The sequence below is a fragment of the Dicentrarchus labrax genome, unplaced genomic scaffold (assembly GCF_905237075.1).
Source record: "Dicentrarchus labrax unplaced genomic scaffold, dlabrax2021, whole genome shotgun sequence".
Lineage (NCBI taxonomy): Eukaryota > Metazoa > Chordata > Actinopteri > Moronidae > Dicentrarchus > Dicentrarchus labrax.
In genome coordinates, this window is record NW_026136721.1 from 31,860,522 (window position 1) to 31,880,547 (window position 20,026).

The following is a 20,026-nucleotide window of genomic DNA, read 5'->3' on the forward strand; positions in this document are numbered from 1 at the left end:
TCAGTTGTAATAACATTATACTCACATATAATCTGGAAACATGCAACAACGTTACAAAGGCTGACAAGGCACGAAAAATGAGCAGTCAGATGATCAAACAGGTTGTAAACAAGCCAACAGTTTAGCCAGATTGTCATTACCATTTTATTTGTAGTTAAACCGAAAGTGATTAGCTTGGTTCCAGACCTCTGAATCACCGCCCAGACTTCAGATTTTTTCAGACATTCAAATAAGTCTGGTGTTGTGCTTGTTTTCCCAATTGAAAGAATAATTGAGCTTGAAGGTCACCTCCCTGTGGCCTGCAGCCACATGGCCATGTATCCAGCCCATCCATGTGTGGGTGCCAAATTGGTTGAGATGTATGTGATTGGTTTTTTTTATAATTTTGTTTTACTTTTTTACATTATTTTGCTTCATATCTGTCTTATTTAAATTTTCTTTTTAATGTTTTATAAGACCCTGATGAAGGCAACAAGCCAATACAGTTGTTCTTTATAGCACAGGTATGGTATTCAGATTTTGTCTCTTCTCCATGCACCTTGGAAATTGGTGAAATTATGCCAGAAATCTCTTCTTCTACAGGTGTTCTTCTAAACATCCAGTGTGTAACATTTAGGAGGATCTATTATCAGAAATGGACTGTAATATTCATTGGTATGTTTTCATGAGTGTTTAATAGCTGATTATTGGTTATTATTATTATTATTATTGTCGTGTTTTCGTTACCTTATCACCTCTCATTCACAGGTCGTAAAATAAATACGCAAGTGGTGTTCAGTTAGTTGCAATCTGCAACTTCACCGCTAGATGTCACTATTCCTTCACACTTTAAGACAGAGCCAGAAAGGTAGCGACAGAAAAAGGCAATCAGCAAGAGTTCAAAGTTAACTTTAGTAACAATACATCAGTCACTTGTGCTCTCCATTGTATTATTTTTATTAAATGTGTATTTTCTATCTATTTTGTTGTATCTGGAGCTGCTGTGTGAGTGAATTTCCCCAGTGTGGGAGCAATATATATTATCTTAAAGGTAGGGGAGAAAGAGGAGATGACTGGATTCAAACCTTGATATGTGATACGCACAGGTTTTCTGTATGACTTTGCAATTTTGTCTAAAAAATAACATACATTGCAACATACATCCCAAATCTTTTAGAAAAGCTGCTGTGACATCAAGCATTTCAGGCTGCAGCAATCCCCCATCAACTGTTAGTATTAACGTTGGAAAATCAGATAAGAAGATATTACATGTAAACTAGATAACGCTGGCATTACTGGGAAGTGTAGTCTTAGTCAGAGGCTATCTCCAGCCTCCAGGCCTCCAGCCTCTCTTCACAAAACACAGACACAAAATTGATATTAACCCTCCATCTCTATCTAAAACAAACAAGCTGACCTGCTAAAATACTGTGCTTGTAAATAATGACTTGAGTAATTCACTTCTACCGCCATACCCAGCCTTTATTATAACATAAAGAAAACTTTCCCAGGTGGGACAGTTTGTAACAACTCAAAGTCATACTATAAAACTTAACCAACCTAGAACCAGGAATACCCACAAAACTTCTATCCATCAATTTTGGCAAATCCACTCATTGAACCAGAAAACTGTGTTTGGAAAATATTTTATTTTTGTTTTATTATGTGTCTTTGTTTTGTTTTCCAAAGTTGGCGAACCGATGTGAACATCAGTCAGACCTATTCTGACTGATGTGTCAACTCAGCAAATAAGTTAACTGCAGCAGAGGGTTATTATAACCAATAGAAATCATTACCAAAACTAGGAAAATAAGTTGTAATAAACCAGAACCTATACATAAAAGTCTCCTTTTCCTGTCTCCTTAACACTGTGTTAGACAGCTATTCCCAGAGGAGAGAGAAAAGGAGAAAGAGGGAGTGATCGACAGAGAGAGAAACCTCACTTCTCTTCTACTGAGGAGCTACATCACCAGCTGCAGCAATTAACCCCTCGTTCCTCCGGGGAACCATTAGAAGGTAGAATAGCCTTTAAAATTGCATATGGCTGCAATTAGGGCAGAGAAAGTGATGAAATGATTTGGCTTAGATTTTTCTGTATAGATTTTTTAGGAAATGGCCCTTTTTATAGGTCCATAAATTGGAATTAAAAGAGTAAAGTGCTTTAGCCTCTCCTCTCCTCTCCTCTACTTTTTGTTCCTCTTCTTTCCTCCTACCCCCTTTCCTCCTCTCCTCTTATCTCATCTCCTCATGTACTCTCCTTCCTCATCTCCTCTTCGGTTTTCCTCTCATTTCATCTCCTCTTTTCTCTCCATTCCTCTTTTCACTTCACCAGATCTTCTTTTCTCATTCCATTCTTCTCATCCTTCATCTTGCCCTCACATCTTCTCACTGTACATCTTTTCTCGTCTCGTCTTTACTTTACTTCCACTCTCCTCTCTACCTTTCCCACCTTGTCTCCTGTTTCTTTCCTCCCATTATCTTATTCGCTCTTTCCTCATTTCCTCTCCTATTTGCTCCCCCTCTTTCATCTTCTCTTTCTTTTGGTAGCTTCATCCTATTTCATCTCTTCTCTGGCCATTTCTCTTTCTCTTCCATCCTTTGCATCTCTCCTCCATAAGTTAACCTCTCCTTCCCTCCTCTCCCTTTGTCATGTCTCCTCTCCTAATTTCCTTCCTCTCGTCTCCTCATTCACTCTTACCCAATTTCCTCACCTCTCTGTCTGTTTCTCATATCTCTCACTTCCTTTATTCCTCCAATCCTCTCCTCTCATCTCCCCTCTCTTTCTCCTTCCTTACATTTTGTGTCTCTTTCCTCTCTTCTTCGTTAACTCTCCCTTTTCCTCTGCTCTCCCTTCTTTCTTTCATTTCCTCCTCTTTATGTTCCTCTGCTTTTTAATCTTTTCCTCTCTGCTCCTCTCTATATTTCCTCTTCTCCTCTCCTCTTTTCCTTGCAATAACAGAAGGAGATGGCTTAAGCATCTGTGTCATCAGTGCAGATTAATGTCCTAATAATATTCACAGATGTCATTTCAAAATTCTCCATTTGTTTATTTTTGCTCTCCGTCTCCCCTGGAGCTCGCCCGCTCTCTGTCATTTTTCGCCTCCCTTTCTTTCTCTTGTCAATGAATCACAGGACTAATCACAGGCTCATCACGGACTTCAAAGCAGCCACTTAAGAACGCCTGTCTCGTTCGAGTGTGACACACACGCCTCTCCAGCAGCAGTGTTTTTGAATCATTCTTAATCGGGATAATTACACATGAGAGGAAGTAAATGAGCGAAATGTTGAGTAAAAAGGGGGCAGGACAGTGAGAGCTGATAGTGAAAAAAAAAGGAACGGGGAGGGAGGACAGCAAAGTGCTTCTTGACACGTTTATTCATTTGCTTATTATTTTGCTGCTGTAGTTGTTTGTTTACTCATTAAGGATAATCCAATTAAAGCACTTAAGAGCAGCTTAAGAAGAAGCATACACACAAACACATCTCATGGCCTCAGAGTAGGTCCAGTCTTGGAGAGAGGACAGGTTGTGGTGGGGTCTGTAAAGCCTGCAGTTTCCACCCCTCCCCGCTACTACAAACAGGGCTTCAGGAAAGAGTGCCAGGGGCTTGGGGCGCTGAGACCATAACATGCCTCCATGGCGGCTCCGTGTTGGCTCCGGAGCTGGTCAGTCGCCTGCCTGCCTGCGTCCCCCCGCAGCGCTTTCCTGTCGTGTGTTGGCTGACTGGTCCCCTTGTGCACATATGCCCGCTTACACTGTGTTCCTCTCTAATTAGCTGCTCTTGTCTACACAGACGCACAGGCTTTGTTAAAACATTGCTATGCCTTTCCTGGCATGTTCTCTTCTTGTAAAAATGAATCCTCCTCACATCAGCAGACGATAAGGCAGGTTCATTAATCCTGGCCTTGTGCATTGCAGTCTGGACTAATAAAGAGGATGCTCATGGCTCTTTTTACACCAAACAAGCAATAATAATCTGGAGGGCAGGGAGCGCAGGTTACCTTGGTAACCTGAGGGTGGAGAAATGCCTCTTACCTCATTTCTGTTGGTTTTCGATGAGTCATTTATTTAATCTACAAGATCCCTCATTGGCTTACTGCGATACCAACGCTGCTTTTCCTCTAGTCATTTTTCATTACTCTCTAACCAAATCAACTGTTATCTTTTTTCTTTGTTAATTCTTCTTCCTGTGATAGAGGAGGAGAGAGGGAGAGGATGAGAGTGACTGTACTTTAGAGTTTGATCATTAATTATTAGTCTCTCGTTCCTCTGAGGAGAGAAGCTGATGACAGCTAATTAAGGATGAAGTGATGTATATGCTCTCTCTCCCTCTCTCTGCCCCCCCCTTCCTCTCCTTCCTCTGTCTCCCTCCCTCCCTGCCCACCTGCCAAATCATATGCTGGAGCTATAGACAGTAAATATCCAGAATAAATGTAGGGACAACGGCATCACACATTGTGTTTACCACATGCTTCAGTAATCTTTCTGGTACTCATCCTAAATATGGATGTGCTGGGGCCTTTGAGTGGAAATATTGGGGTATTTTAAGGGTGGCCACTGTGGTTTTAAGCACACATTTAACTAACAGGAGTAAATAGTGGATTTAGTGCGGACACTTTTCGGTTGTGGATTAATACACATTTGTTGCTCTATGTGTTTTTACGTCAGCAGTAAAGTGTAAATAGGACTGACTCCAAAATAAACTACAATGCAAAAGTGTGGCTTGTTTATGTGTGTTATTTTTATAGTTTCTGGACACTGGACACTAGAGGTTGTACAGAGGAATGAGATATACGAGGCCTTATTTGTTGGATAAATTAAAGCTTAAAGATTGGAACTTTTGCCCACTAGTGGCGCTATGGAGCAATGTTTCGTTGGCCCCCATTGTTTTAGTATTTTGTGCTGTGCTAACATGCATGAGCATGCAGGTGATAGACATTTCTGCTGACTGCAGAGAGTAAATGTCCGTCCACACCAAGAACAATAAATATAACAATAACTATAACCATTACAATGTGAGTATCCACACACACACGTACTTCGAGCTCTAGCCGGTCGCTAGCTTACTAGATTGATTAAGTTATTGATGACCTGTTACTGCTGTGTGTTGCGCAGAGGAAAAAAAAAGAGAAAACCAGAAAGATTTAGGTTCATTAAAGATTACTGTTACGGGAGTTGTCGTCTTTTTTTATTCATACTTTGATTTTTTTCAAAAGGACATCAGACCCCATCAGCACTAGAGACCATGTTTCAGGTAAAATTATGTTTTTTATGTGATTTACAGCCTAATATTACGTTATATAAGCTTTTTATAGGTTTTATACTACAAACTTGTTTATCAAATGTCTCTGAAAGTCATCCCAATGATGTAATTCACCACTGTTATTGTCATTATAGTTGTGGTGTGGACTCCATCCACTTGAGCAACAATGATTTTTAAAACTATATTTATAGTTATTGTGTTTGGTGTGGACGGCCCTTAATGAAAACTTGTACTCTAGTTAGTTGCACTATTCCACTGACAGCTGGTGTTTATGCATCAAAAAAATGTAGCTATGCACCAGCAGAAAGAGGACACAGATTTTAGACATGTACTTTTTCTTGAATTGTGACCCATAAACAGCCAGAGTGATACTGTATTTGATACCAATATAATATGCAAGGGTTTTAACAATATAGTAAGCTGATAGTTATTCTTTTTTACGATACGATATATGTAGGATATTTTGCAGTTGAAAAATAACCTTTTCAAGGCAAACTTTGCAAGTTGTCTTTATTTCTGATTCAGGTTATTTTTGTAATGCAGTTTCTTTTTTACTTATCTGTCAACTTAAACAGCAGATATTGATACATCAGACATGTCTATCAATATATCGTCTCACTCTTCCGTGCCACACAAAAAGGTCATGTAATTTTTTTTTATGAAAGTGGTCAGACAGCTCTTGGAAGATATGAGAAAGGAAAATAAGCATTAAATCTTTGGGGAAATTGCAAAGTAAGCAAGCTTAAACAACTGAGAGGTGTGGTCTCTGTTTGGTTTTCGCTTCATCATCCTCCATAGCTTTTGTCTGTTGTGTCGATTCACCTCCAACCAGATCCACAGAGAAGTGACTGGCAGATAGATCATCATGTCACTCCTGCTTTCCTTCCTCTGCCCTCAAACAGTGATGATGATGTCTTTATGACACGTCCCCGGGCAGGAGGAGGGGAGGAAGAGAGGGAGCCAAGGAGAGGTGGGTGGAAAGAGAAAGAGAGAGAGAGAGAGAGAGAGAGAGAGAGAGAGAGAGAGGTGGAATGAGGTGTTATTTTTAAGGTTTGTGGATGGAAAATTGTGGCACATTGACTGCAGTTGGACCACAGCTATGGAAGGCCCAGCTGGACAAACTAAATTCTAATTTGCTGAATAAGACAAATAAAACCAAGAATAATTTTAGAGATTAATGCAAAAAGATAAATGATGAGAGGTCATTATTTTTGTTGAAGTAGCCCCGCCCCCACCAGCCACCATTTCTCCTCTACCAACCTCCCCCTCCTGCCCCCGCCATGCCCACCACCCTGAAACCTCTCTCTTGAATTTGTGGTGACTCCAGCAATAGCAACACCAGTGGAGGAAATCATTTGTGCCTCCAGGCGAGTCATTACAGAAGCAGAGTGTGAGATTGCAGTGACAAAACTCTGTCTCTGGCCTCACGACCAGCCAGAGACCAGCACGCTTCTCCACACTCATTACTTCATACCTCCTCTCCCCTCTTCTCCAATGCTCCCCTTTTATTTTCATTACACACACTCTTTTTTTTTCATCTCATCATATTATGTTTATTTCATTATGCATCAGTTCAGACTCAAATATTTCAAGTAGTTCCTTTTTTTTTTTTTGCACAATTTTCTATGTTTGAAAGTATGCAGAAGAGCACTTCACTTCTCTCAACCCAAAAAAATATATATTAATATTGACATACAAAAGTAAAAATCACAAATTCTGAAAGTTTAAAAGTTGCAAATGATAATCCAATATTTCTTATAATGTTCAAAATTTTAAATCAGTGCCAAATTGATTGACATGTCAAACTAGATTTATTAATATGTCTATGCAGGACTAAAACAGGCACAGACTTCTGTGAATATACCTGTAACATATGTATTTAACAATGTGTTGACAGAATTGTATTGTAAATTGAATCTCGTTTTCATTTGATCATGTACAATTATTTTATACATTTGTTTTGTGATCTTTAAATCAATTCACTAACTAGAACTGGGCCTTTCAGAAGAAGTCGATAACTTTTATTTTGTGGACACTTTAATTGAAAATATATTTTAAAAAACACATAACAAAACCAGACTTGTCCTCTTGCATTTGCAGGCTGTTTTTGCCCTCGCTGGCCAGAAGGTGTCAGCTCTGTGTTGGGTAGTGGTCCGCAGCTACACACGCAATACACACGCACACGCACACACACACGCACACACACACACAAAGCTGGGCGCTATGGCCCACTGATGTCCAGCTGCTCCTGTCAACACTCCGCTACAGCGTGTAATTCACCCTCACACACAACGGCAGCTGAGACCTGAGAGGAGCCCTCCCCCCTCCCCCCCAACACACACATGCACACACACACACACACACACACACACACACACACACACACACACACACACACACACACACACACACACACACATAAGGTCTGAAGGGATAGGAGAAAACAAGAGGTGTAAAAGAGAGAAACTATAAAAAATAAAAGTGGACAGAGAGCTGGACATGGAGAGGGAGAGTTGTGGGTGACAGACGCACTGAGAGCCAGACAGACAAAGAGAGAGAGAGAGGGGGGACACTGTGTTTAAGTGGCCTAATCAAGGGACCACCCCTTCAAAGGGAGAGCCGGTGTGTGTGTGTTTGGGCAAAGGGGGGCTGGGTGGGTTGCACATGGACAGACTGAGTCCAAGTTCCCCTGCAATTATCAACTTACCCATCCTCCCCCTCCGCCTCCTCCTCCTCCTCCTCCTCCTTCATCCCCTGAGAGACCCAAGCTGCTGTACCCATCAACAACTCATTCAGGCCTTAACAAAGCAGCACCACGCCTACCCACACACACACACACACACACACACACTTACACACACATTAACAACTGTGCAGCCCAGTCGATGCTGACTTTGTGGATTAATCCCTACATGAGAATCATTTGAAAACAATTTCCAAAATTAGGGGAACATTTTGATGCGGTTCTGTTGTCTTTTTGTATTGATCCTTACACATAATACTATATTACACAAACACGTCTACGATGTAAATGTTGTAATCATCAAGCACTGCATTTACAAGAAATGTCATTGCTTTTATTCATGCTTAGAGGTCATGAATTAAATTTAAAAACGTTAATCAAAATGTAAAAAATATCACATGGTGTCGAGTAGGCTGACTGCCAAAGTCACTTTTTCAGAAAATTGTCTTTTTTAAAGACGATACAAACACGTAAAAGCATTTATGGATAACGGATTATATTTTATATAACTGCTGTGGTTTTTCATTCCATTTCGATTTCACCCTTACAGTCATTTTTGTATTTTATTTTATTTTTTTTGCTGATTCCTGAGTCTGAGAATGAAAACAAACTCTGAAATAGAAACACTTTTTCACGTGTTCCACTTCAAGTGATTCTTTTGGGTTTTTTTTCTCATTTTGGTTGTAAAGGTCAGAGATCTGGGAGGGGAACAAGATGTTTTAATAGACTCTTACCCCCATAACAGAGGCTTTTTATATGGTAACCCTTGCAGTATCCTGCCTGCTTTTACAGTTAAACTCTGGTAATACGAAGCACAAGGGAAACTCACTGTGTGTGTGTGTGTGTGTGTGTGTGTGTGTGTGTGTGAGACGTACATGGCTGGCGTGTGCCGCTCCACACGCTGAACATGCCCTGAGGCCATCATTTCACCTGCGGCACTCTTAATGTGGAGTGGTTGCTGTGTGTGGACAATATATGCATTTATGCCTGCGCGCGTGTGTGTGTGTATTTGTTCTCTAAGCCTTCAGTAATAAGGTTGGCCATGGTGAATCAAAGATAAGGCATTAGGCTGTTGACCTCTGACCTCTACCTCTGTTTAATACGGAAAACTGGTCACTAACACCCAGGAGAGGCCATGTTTAAGAGGCGCAAACTGCTTAATGAAATCAGTTTGTGTGTGTGCGCGTGTGTGTGTTTGTGTGTGGTAATTGAGCCCGCATTGTAAAGCAGCTGTATTTAAAGTGTTGTCTTGCATTCTGAATTAGCTTTAATAAATGAGGTGTTTGAAGATGATTAAATCAAGTTTTTTAACAATGAAAAAAATGTCAGCTGTCACTGTTTTGTTGTCACTTGACAGCAGTTGTGCTCAACACAAAGCAGATCTGTGGCTCTATTATTAGACCCCTCTCAGAGAAACTGCGATGCTTGTTGGTTAATTTACGTTTTAAATTAGTTTTAATGTTTATGGCTTTTTGGATTTCACTGACAGAAAAAGATCCTTATTGATGTTGACTCTGTACAAACATTGAAGGATCATTGCCGAAAGAGCTGTAATATTTGGTACACAAGCAACAAAGGAAGTTGTAGTGTGGAAATCCGTTCCTCTGGGAAGTTGAGAACGATTAACGCAAATTCAACCAATACCCATGAATTCTGCGCGACCAGTTGCGATGATCCACAAATTTGACCAATCATTGTTGTTTCCTGTGAGTATCACTGATCATAGCAGTCTCCGGTACAAATCTTTGAACCACACGTCACCGAAATTCTAACAATTTAATTCTCACTGGAACAAGTTGCCTTTGATTTGTAATGAATTATACAAAAGAAATCACAACTATAATTGCAATTATCACTTTTTCCTGCAATTGTATAGCAAACACGACTTAAAAACATTAGAACATACATACATTTTATAAAAGATGCTCTGAAATCTGGCATTTTAGGCCACACCAATCTGCCTGTGAAATCCTGGATGCAAAAGACAGTTTCACCCACTTTACAAGATGAAAGAATTTCCAAGTTTCACTGATCAAAAGAAACTTTATACTTGCGGATCATGTATGAGCATGGCAGAGCCTGGTAGGACCTAAAAATGTAATCTGCAATAAGAGAATGATTGTTATCGGTGTAGATATACTGCTCACAAACTGCTTTTGTTAAATAGGCTACTGTCTAATTGTCTTATAGTTGCTGTAAGGGAGTATAGCTATCTGGTTTTGGCATTGGATAAATTTGTTGCCCTTTTTAGAAAAATAATGAAGTTTTGTAGCATCTCAATGTCCCCAGAGTCAAATCTACCACTTTGGCCCTTCTGTGTCCTGGTGGACTGAGGACTGTATTCAGACGTAGAATACGTGAATAAAAATGTGTTACGTAAATGTGCCGAAGAGTGTTCACTTTCTACTTATTCTACTTATACTTCTATATTTTTACTTCGTTACAATTATCTTACAGTTTAAGTTTCTAGTTACTTTACAAATTAAGATTTTTGCACAAAGATGTTTTGTTATAAGTAAAACTACCAAGCAGTAAGTATAGCTGAAATTATGAGCTCATTAATGAATTGACAGAAACTTTTTTGGTCATTGTTCATTCCAAAACATTTTATGTTTCCAGCTTCACAATTGTTTTTGATTTTATCTTATTATTTTTAATATTTTGAGCATTGTGAAGGTTTCGCTAATTGTGATGGTATTTCTCCCTATTTTATGAATTTTTACAAACCATAGTGAAAATAATCATTAGTTGCAGTCTTATACAAAGTAGTTGGTCCATGTGAACCAACTACAACAATAAAATCCTGCTTTTACATTAATGCACAAGTATTAATAATAATATAATATAGTATTACAGTCACAAGAGGCATTTTTCTGCGTTGAGTGCTTTTACTTTTGATACTTTCAGTACACTTTCCTGATTAAACTTACATATATTTACTTAAGGGCCATTTTTACTTGTAATAGAGTATTTTTACATTGTGGCATTAGTAGTTCATTACTATTTCAGTAAAAGCTCTGAATACTTCCTCCACCACTGCCTTAACCAACGTGCTTGCTGGAATTCTCAGTCATGTATCTATGAGCTAAAATATTTTGCTGGAGACATGGTTGGAATTTATCAGATTTAGTTTGTTTCAAGCATACCTCGACCTTTATACTGTATTTTTCTGTGTTTTAAACTTTTGTTTCTGTTACTTTTTGTGACATTTCCCTCTCTAAAAATATTTTCTGGAAAAAATCTTATTCTATCTTATCTTATCTCATTTTATATTTCTTATCTTGTCAATAAGGACTTCACTTCTGCATTGTTTCATTTTTGTGTGTGTCTCTCAGAGATGTGTGTGTCAGGTAGTTAACCGGGTTTGTCCGGGACACTGAAGACATTCTCCAGCCTCTCCTCCACTCCATTAGTCTGTAAGTGGAGGCGGAAGTGTATCAGATGTGTGTGTGTTGTGTCGATATACATATGTGTGTGTGTGTGTGTGTGTCTGTGTGTCTGTGTGTGTCTGGTGCGTGGGGTGTCACTCCGGCTGTATTGGGGTCAGGTTGGGAAATATAGAAGCTTCCAGGCACTCAGCACGTAATTGAAAATCTATTTCGCTCAAAGTGAGGAGAGGGAACGAAAGAGTGGAGAACAAATGAAAGAAGGAAAGCAGACGGAGGAGGAGGGGAGGAGGGGAGGAGGGTAGGAACAGGTGACCAAAAGATAATAGTGAGGGGGAGGAAGAGAGAGTATAGGGAGGAAGAAACAGAGAATGAAGGATATATTATTTTAAAAGGTGGAGTGTGAGACAGTGGGGGAGGCGGCGGAGGTGAGGGAAGGACAAAACTGGCGGTGGAGGGTGAAGAAGCTTCACTGCCGTCCTAAGTGGATAAAAAGCAGAAGAGACGGCTGAGAACAGTTCATTTTTCTGTCCTAGTAAAGACTTCCTCCCTGTATTATCCAGTCCATACTGATCTGTCACAGTGTGTTTCTTTTACTGCTGATCTCTTCTAGCATCGCTGACTCCCAGGCTATAGTCCTGTCTAAAAATAAATCCCTATACGTTCATACATATCATATATATATATATATATATAGTCATAAATAAGTACTATTTTTTTTAAAGAAAAATCTAAGTTTAAGACATTACAATTTAAAATGTGCATTTGTGAAAATACAGAAATATCGTTTGTATGAATATTTTAGAACCACATGTTCATTTTATGGCTATTATTGGTATTAATAGTCTGTGTAGTAATAAAATGTAATGGTTATCATTGTTTGTTTGTATTTTAGTTTTCCTAATTTCCCAGATATTGCACTTTTAAATTTATAGACACTCTATTTAAAGGTCCAATGTGTGATCCAAATATATAAAATAAAACAGAAACACCTGCAAAACCTCTCAAATGAATTGACCCTTTCTATGTTTTTAAAAATATAATACAGCAATTAAAGATGTAAGCAGCGATGATCGGGTCTTCACAGTCAAATAAATCAGATGATGATTGCCATACCTGTTTCATGGCAAAACGTTGAAATACGGCACCAAGCCACGGCTATGCCGTTTGACACACAGTCACAAAGGGCACAACTTTTCATCTTGAAGGTGTTTCGACTGCACTGATGAAATTTTAAGTCGATCTGATCAATTCCATAGTAGGAGTTTGTTAAAATACAACGTATGCCGGGTTTCATGAATTTCAGAGGATTTTATTCCCCCAAAACTTCCATCAACTGTAAAAAAGTCAATGTCAACATTTGGTGAAATGCGCAGCTGGGGCTGCTCTTTAGGGGGCGCTGTTAACTTATTACATAGAATATGTAATTTTTCGCAATTCATTGTGGTTAAGAATAATAATCAGAGCAGTTTTAATAGGGTCCTTTATGCAATTACAGCAGGACTGAGAGGAGCAAATAGTGTAAATCTTTATACACAGCAGAGATTACAACTAAAACGTTTGTGAAAATGACATTAAATGAGTGAATTTTATGGATGTAGACGAAAACCAAGTTAAAACGATGAAACAAGTACATTTTCATTGCAGCAGCAGTTATCATATAGGCTTTAACTTCTAAAAGCAAGCACTGCAGTGCAGGCTGATTCGTCAAATGCAAAGTAAACCCAGGGAACATGTTTTATTGAGTTAAAGAAGCTAGTTGGGAAGCTAGCCTTGGACGTTGTGTCATGACTTCAGCTCTCTATACAGCTGCCTTTATATCCTGACTCTTCTCATTAGTACTCTGCTAGTGCTGTAATGTTGTTTGCTTCTTAAGATTCCTCCATCTAGAGGACTACATTGGGATTGGGATTCTGCAAGTCCTACCCAATGCAAATTTCATCTTTGGCAAAGATGCGAGCAGTTGGTTAAAAAATGAACTGCAGGTCCCGGGATGTACAAAGGACCAACCAGAAAGGATGGAGATCAAACCAACAAATGGAGTTGAAAGAAAATTAAATCGTTTTTTTACAAGATAAAAGCAAAGCAAGGTCTGACATCTGGAGAAATATCTGTTACTGACACAGTAAAATAACGTATTTTCCCCTGCAGGACAGAAGAAGACTCAAAATCTCTTTAGCGGGCGGCAGTGGACACCACATAACGAGAGCTGGCGGTGATGGTAATGGTCAGAAATCAGAAATCTACCTCCATCACCCTAACCTCCTACTTACGTCTCTGAGCTTTTGGAATTGCTGATTTAACTAAGATTTGTGTTTTGTGTTCAGTTCTCGCAGCAAAATCCTCTTTGCTGCTCAGATTCTCTGAGAAAACATAGTTTCCCTCCAAATCTAACAGTAAAACGAACTGTAAATATAGTTTCCATTAATTTTCAGCTCCTTTACAAGTTGCTAACTGTCACAGCACTGAAATGACATGGCGGTGTAAACACACAGATGTCCACTTAACTTGCATATTACACGTCACTGTATTGACTTTGCACTCCGGTTTACAGTGTGTTCACCAAAAACAGCAAGTTTACTGCTTTGTGTCTGAAGCCTTTAATGACGGGCTGTTGACCATCTCAGGGGCCTGTGTTTGTCATGTGAGAGATTTATGTTGATGTGCAAATGACTTTGAAAGCCTGTGTTTTTACTTTTAAGACCATTGGAGCAGCTGTGAAATTGTCACAATACTTTCACACCTACCAGAATAGTGTTCTTGGAGAAACACCTGCATTTGTTGTAAAATTGCCTCAGAATAAGAAGACAAGAAGATTACTCTAAATAAATATGATCTAAGTCACGGGTTATATTGTTATTTCTGTGCCTAAAAACGTGCATGTCCGACTACTGTTGAATTGGATAAAACAAAAGCAACGCAAATAAACAATGTTTTAATAGTCTGGTCGATTTTTATATTTCTATATCTGAGATGACGCTCTTTGTCCTCATTAATCCTGCTCTTGTGACCCTCACCTCAACCCTAATTAGTAAACATAACTCTAAACTTCAACCTACGTGGGGCCAGAATATTCCTAACTTTCCAAAAAAAGTCCTCACTCTCGCTGTCTAAAACTCAAGTTGGTCTACGAGAAAATAAAAGTACATCAGAGTTTTTGGCATTCAGATAAACTACAATTGCATTTTTAATTAGTGGAGCAACAACAACAAGTAACAAGCCAACCACATAAACACTGACACTATAGTGCAACACTTCACCTCATTAAACCCGCAAATACTGAATCTGTGAAAATGAAAGGACAGAATCTGCAGGGGGAAAACAGCGTTTTTGTGAAATGAGAGAGAGAGAGAGAGAGAGAGAGAGAGAGAGAGAGAGAGAGAGAGAGAGGATTCTATTGTTTGCTGCTGTTAAGATCACATCATTAGTGCAGACATGAGTCCATGACAACAGCAGCCACATAGGAAGTCGTCCTGTGCACACATAAATAATTGTTTCGATATTCTGTGTCTATATAATTTTGTGTCTTTGAGTCTTTACCTGTTCAGGTGAGGACAGCCTGGAGGTTTGAGGGTTGAGGAGATGTTATATACTGGGATAAAGACGGAGACAAAGCTCCAGTTAATAGTGGTGGGAAGTGACAGGAGGCAAGTCTGGAAAGTAAAAGAGGGAAGATGAAGACGCTTTGACTCTGACAGATTGAAGAAGCAGAAGAAAGTAGTTGACGTACACAACAAAATAATTTACCAGACTGATTGTCAAGAACATCATCCAAAAAGTCAGAACTTTTATATGCTACATTAAACGCCAGCATCCACAAATAATGGTTGTAATAGGGGTCAGATTCAGTGAGGATTGGAGGGATGGAGTTTCTAACACCTGTAAATGATGTTTTGATGAAATGAATTGGTGGGTAGGACATTGTGATTTGTTTTTGATGGTGAGTGGCCCTGCAGGACCAGACTGTATCAATGTTCTCAATATTCTTAGAAATTGAATCCTCACATGTTAAAAAGCCACAGAAATGTAACATTATACCTTTCAAAAAGTACACTACACATTAATATCTATATGATTGTTGCTATGTTTAATCAAATATTAAAGGACCAGGGCATCTAACTGAACACCACTCGTGTCTGTATCTAATGACCTGGGAATGAGAACAGGCTGTGAATCTTGAGAAATGTCGATGGGCCCTATCTACAGCCAGTGTTTGGTTTGTCCATTCTGGGCTACTGTAGAAACATGGTGGTTCAACACGCTACATGGCGGCCTCTATTAAAGGTGACCTGCGGCATCTGTAGATAAAAACAGCTCATTCTAAGGTAACGAAGACATAATGATTCCTGTATTCAGGTGAATAAACACTAATGAAAACATATCTGTGAATATTTTTTTCCATTGCTGCCAACAGATCCTCCTTTAACTCCTATTATGTAAGTATATATATTTGAATGTTTAGTCGCTCTTTGAGCTGTTATCAAATGGTTTATTTATAAATTATTTTCATTTATACAGCATAAATCAGGATTTATGGTACAGTCAAAATCATGATGTGAACATTTTGTGACAGAAGACCAAAAAAGCTACTAAGAACACAATTTAGCTCATCTGTCCCTATGTGTCTATATGTGTGTGAGAGAGACAGATAGTGTGTGTGTGTGTGTGTGTGTGTGTGGCCTGTGCCTGAGGCCTCTTCATCTCATCAGTAGAAATCTATTCTGCTCAGACTCATCCAATAAGGTGGGTAATGATACTCCACTCTAATATTGGGACCGTCCAAATTGAACACATTTAAACTTTAATGCAAGTCAAGTCCTGGGGAGAATGTAATCTGCCCCACTTAGTGTGTGTGTGTGTGTGTGTGTGTGTGTGTGTGTGTGTGTGTGTGTTTTAGGGTGGATGTATGTGAGCCCATGTGTGTCTCTTTCTGTGACGTGTAAAGCACTTTTCAGTTTTTTTTACCTCCCTCTGTTGCTCTACTAATGAATTTAAATATGCTGAATTACTTTTAGGAAGAAGGTGAGAGGTGAGGCGAGAACGTGTGTGAAGTGCTGCGTCGAGGCTGTTTAAGCAGTTGAAGCAACAGTTTCTATGTTTAGACGTTGCAGCTGAGAGGAGCTCCGCGATGAGAAAAACACATTGCACACCTTTCAACCTCGTTCCCCTCATCTTCCACTCAGAGAAAGTTCACGCTCTCTTGACTTTGTCCTGTGAATGTATAAAGTTTGTAAGCTTGCTTTTGTAGATTGGCTACATTTTTATTAGCCTTATCAATAACTTACAGCAGTAGCCACTTTACATTCATTACAATAATCATAATGTTGTATTTCAAGGTAAAATACAAAAAGCCTGAATCCACCAAATGTAACTTTGTAGCCATGCCTTGTGCAATAATTACCGCACTAACATGCTAAACTAAAGTGGTAATCATTATACAAAACCATTCAACATATAAAGGTTAATATTATAAACGGTATTTTATAACTATTATAAAATTAGAGTGTTTTATTCAAAAAGTTTTATTTAATTAACATTATTTATAAGCATTAAACTTTTGTTTTTACCTAAAAATTCTGGCAATGATTTCTGCCAAAAACAAATAAACCTAACCCAACAAAATGTAACCGAACCTTTTAGCCATGCTTTGTGTATAGTGATAATTAGCAAATGTTGTAAGATAATGAACATTAAAAAATAGAAAACCCTCTTTGCTTTCTTGCCGAGAGTTACGTTCATACCATTTTATACCTTTTAATTGTAAAACCAAATAAGAATCTCCAGCCAGCAGCCGGCTAACTTAGCTTAGCATAAATACTGGAACCAAAGGGAGAATATAGCCAGCTCTGTCCAAAGGCAACACAATCTGCACAAGTTGTATCTCCTAATTATTCCTTTAACATCAACAGCACAACCTCACAGAGCTGTTAGCAGTGCAGCGGACTCTCAGTAGTCTTGTTTTCAAACATAAAGTTAACAAAGTAAACATGTACTATTGTGTACAAACAAATGTATTTTTAATTATAAAGTATCAAGTATCAGAATCCTGCTGTAAACACTAGCATGAGGAAATCTGATGATGATAATTATGTGAATTAGTTTTCTTCCTTTTTCAGACACTTTAAAAATGTATGTGCTACATACTGCACAGGAACTGGTTTATATTCATTTGTAATTGTTGTTTAGCTTTTCATAAATTAGGCAGTTACAGCTTTTACAAATAGTTTAGTTTACACCTCAAAGGAGTCTATAATTAAATTTGAGGGTATCAGTGTCCGTGTCATAATTCGTGTGTGTGTGTGTGTGTGTGTGTGTGTGTGAGTGTGTGTGTGTGTGTGTTGAGGGAAAGTATTGTGATAGATTATTTAGACACGTTGAGAGCCTTACCAACTGTGTGTGTGTGTGTGTGTGTGTGTGTGTGACGTGTGAGGTGTTTTACCACTAATCCATGAAGAATCCTCTTCCTCCTCCATTTCCTCTTCCTCTCAGGATGTCAGGGTCACATCAAAGGAAGAGCAGCGACCTTTGACCCTGTGACCCCAGTTTAGCAGGTTTACGAGCGAACAGGGCGAGAATCCATTAGCTACAGCAACATCATCAACAACAACAACAACGGCGATGACTCATATAAATAAGACTTATAATCGAGTAAAAGCCACAATATTGACTTTATAACAATTCAGTGAAAAATAATGAACCAGTTATTGATTACATTAAATTGCAACACAGCAACTATTATTAATGTGATAAAAGGATAGAAATAAACAACAAATGTACATAATTTGACAATGACAGTGATTTGTTCCATCAGTAACAATAATCACATATAGTATCTTCAATAACTCTTCTTTTTTTTATTAATGTTTCAATGACACAGTTATTTTGTACCTGGAAACCTGATGAGATTAGATTGTTTTCATAACTAATGAAAAATGATAGGGCAAACTGAAAGGCGCTCAGAAAGCTGAGTGCTGTGTGTGCCTGCGTGTGAGTACATTTGTGCTTGTAAATGGGGCTAACCTGCATTTAAAGCAGCCCTCGGCATTGCTCCCTGTTTTTGTCTTTCTCACAATGAGTAACTTATCTAAACCATCCCCTCTTCAACGCTCAACTTCAGCTGCCTATTTATCCATTTTGGGTTGCGTGCAGCCCGTAGTTAGTATTCCAGTACACACCTCAACAAAGCCATTATCATAAAAACACACACATTCACATGCAGATGGATAGCTCTTACCCTCTTAGCTCTGCAGCTAATGGTGCTAGCCACTTAATTAAGGTCACTTATGGACAAACTCTGTTAGCATGGGCACTAATAAGTACTGCCCAGACAATGGGACTGTGTGTGCGTGTGTGTGAGAGTGTGTATGGTAATGATATTGCTGTAAAGCCTGACCTGCAGTCTCCATTACCTCCAGCTTATTGAGTGGTTTGTTTTGCAGAGTGGCTCTTAGAGGTGGGTATCATTGAAATTTCACTAGATGGACAACTGGACACTTTAGAAAATGCATCACAATACATTTTGGGCTGAAGTGTGTGTGTGTGTGTGTGTGTGTGTGTGTGTGTGTGTGTGTGTGGCCCAGTTGAGGGGCACCCAGAGACAAAAAAAAAAGAGATAAAGTGTCTGCAGTTTTCTCACCAAAACCCATGTGGAAACTGAATATCCGGCACATTGTTAATTTATAGCCCTCTGCTTTCCTCCTCTTCTCCCTCAGTCCTTTGCTCATGTCCTCCCTTCCGGAGCCTCTCCTCAAGTTGCCTCATCTAAAAACAATTAGTTCCCCCAAGCAGACTGACCAACCAGTCAGGTTAGAGAGTGTGTCTATGTGTGGTGTTGTCCCGTTGGGGAGCATAACATTGCCCTCTAACATCACCACACAGGATGCTTCCGTAGACTTGGTGACCTTTCACCTTCTGCGGTGAGGATGAGAGACGAGGGGAAGCAGAGGAGAGAGTTGGCGGGGGGGGGGCGATAGGGAGACCCCTTAGTGCAGGATGTGGGAAAGCACCTAGTTAGGACAGTAGGTGTTTAAGTTTGAAAAGTGGCACCCAGACACTAACAGACACTGTTGTAGTGGTGTGAATTGCATTATTTTCAAGAGGTAAATATTCCTGTTGATACAAAATAGGAAACCTTCGCACGGAATTTGGAAAAATATCAAAATTAAGTTGTCACTTTATTTTGTGTTCTACCAACTTTTCAAAACACAGTGTAACCTGATGTGTCGCGTCGTCTTATCCTATCCCGTCATATCCCATTTAATCCTGCTGTATCCTATCATATACTATAGTATCTTTTTCCCAATGTAACATAACCTGTAACATGCTGTGTTGTAAGCTAATGTATCTTTTCGTAACATAATGCACAATGTACATGCAAAACAATCTAATGTAACACGTTGTCTTATTTAATCCTACTGTATCCTGTTGTATACACAGATATACATAACGTACTATGATATGTCGCATCTTCTCACATCGTATTGCATCATTGTAACGTAATGTAATGTAATGTTATGTGTTTTGTCTTGTTCCATCTTATCCTACTCTTCCTATAATAATATAATATTCCTAAATATGTTTTCATTAGTGTCTAATCAACTGAAAAATAAGAATTGTTGTGTTTTTATTATCTTATGCTCTTTTCACACATTTCGCAG

At 39.0% G+C, this 20,026-nt stretch overlaps 2 long non-coding RNA genes across 3 annotated transcripts in view; one reads left to right on the forward strand and one right to left on the reverse strand.

The window, feature by feature from the left end:
• Window positions 1-20,026, forward strand: part of LOC127355016 (uncharacterized) — a 33,734-nt gene that overhangs the window by 5,108 nt on the left and 8,600 nt on the right. Inside the window, exon 2 of one of the 2 annotated variants that reach the window (XR_007881659.1) lies at window positions 13,521-14,310. The exons of the other annotated variant lie outside the window; for it this stretch is intronic. This is a non-coding gene — a long non-coding RNA (uncharacterized LOC127355016). Of the gene's footprint in view, window positions 1-13,520; window positions 14,311-20,026 lie in introns of those variants that run through there. 2 annotated transcript variants of the gene reach the window in all.
• LOC127355017 (uncharacterized) lies at window positions 1,650-18,844 on the reverse strand. The gene is made up of 2 exons (XR_007881660.1): window positions 17,809-18,844; window positions 1,650-6,154 (listed from the first exon to the last, which is right to left on the reverse strand). It is a non-coding gene; the product is annotated as an uncharacterized LOC127355017 (long non-coding RNA).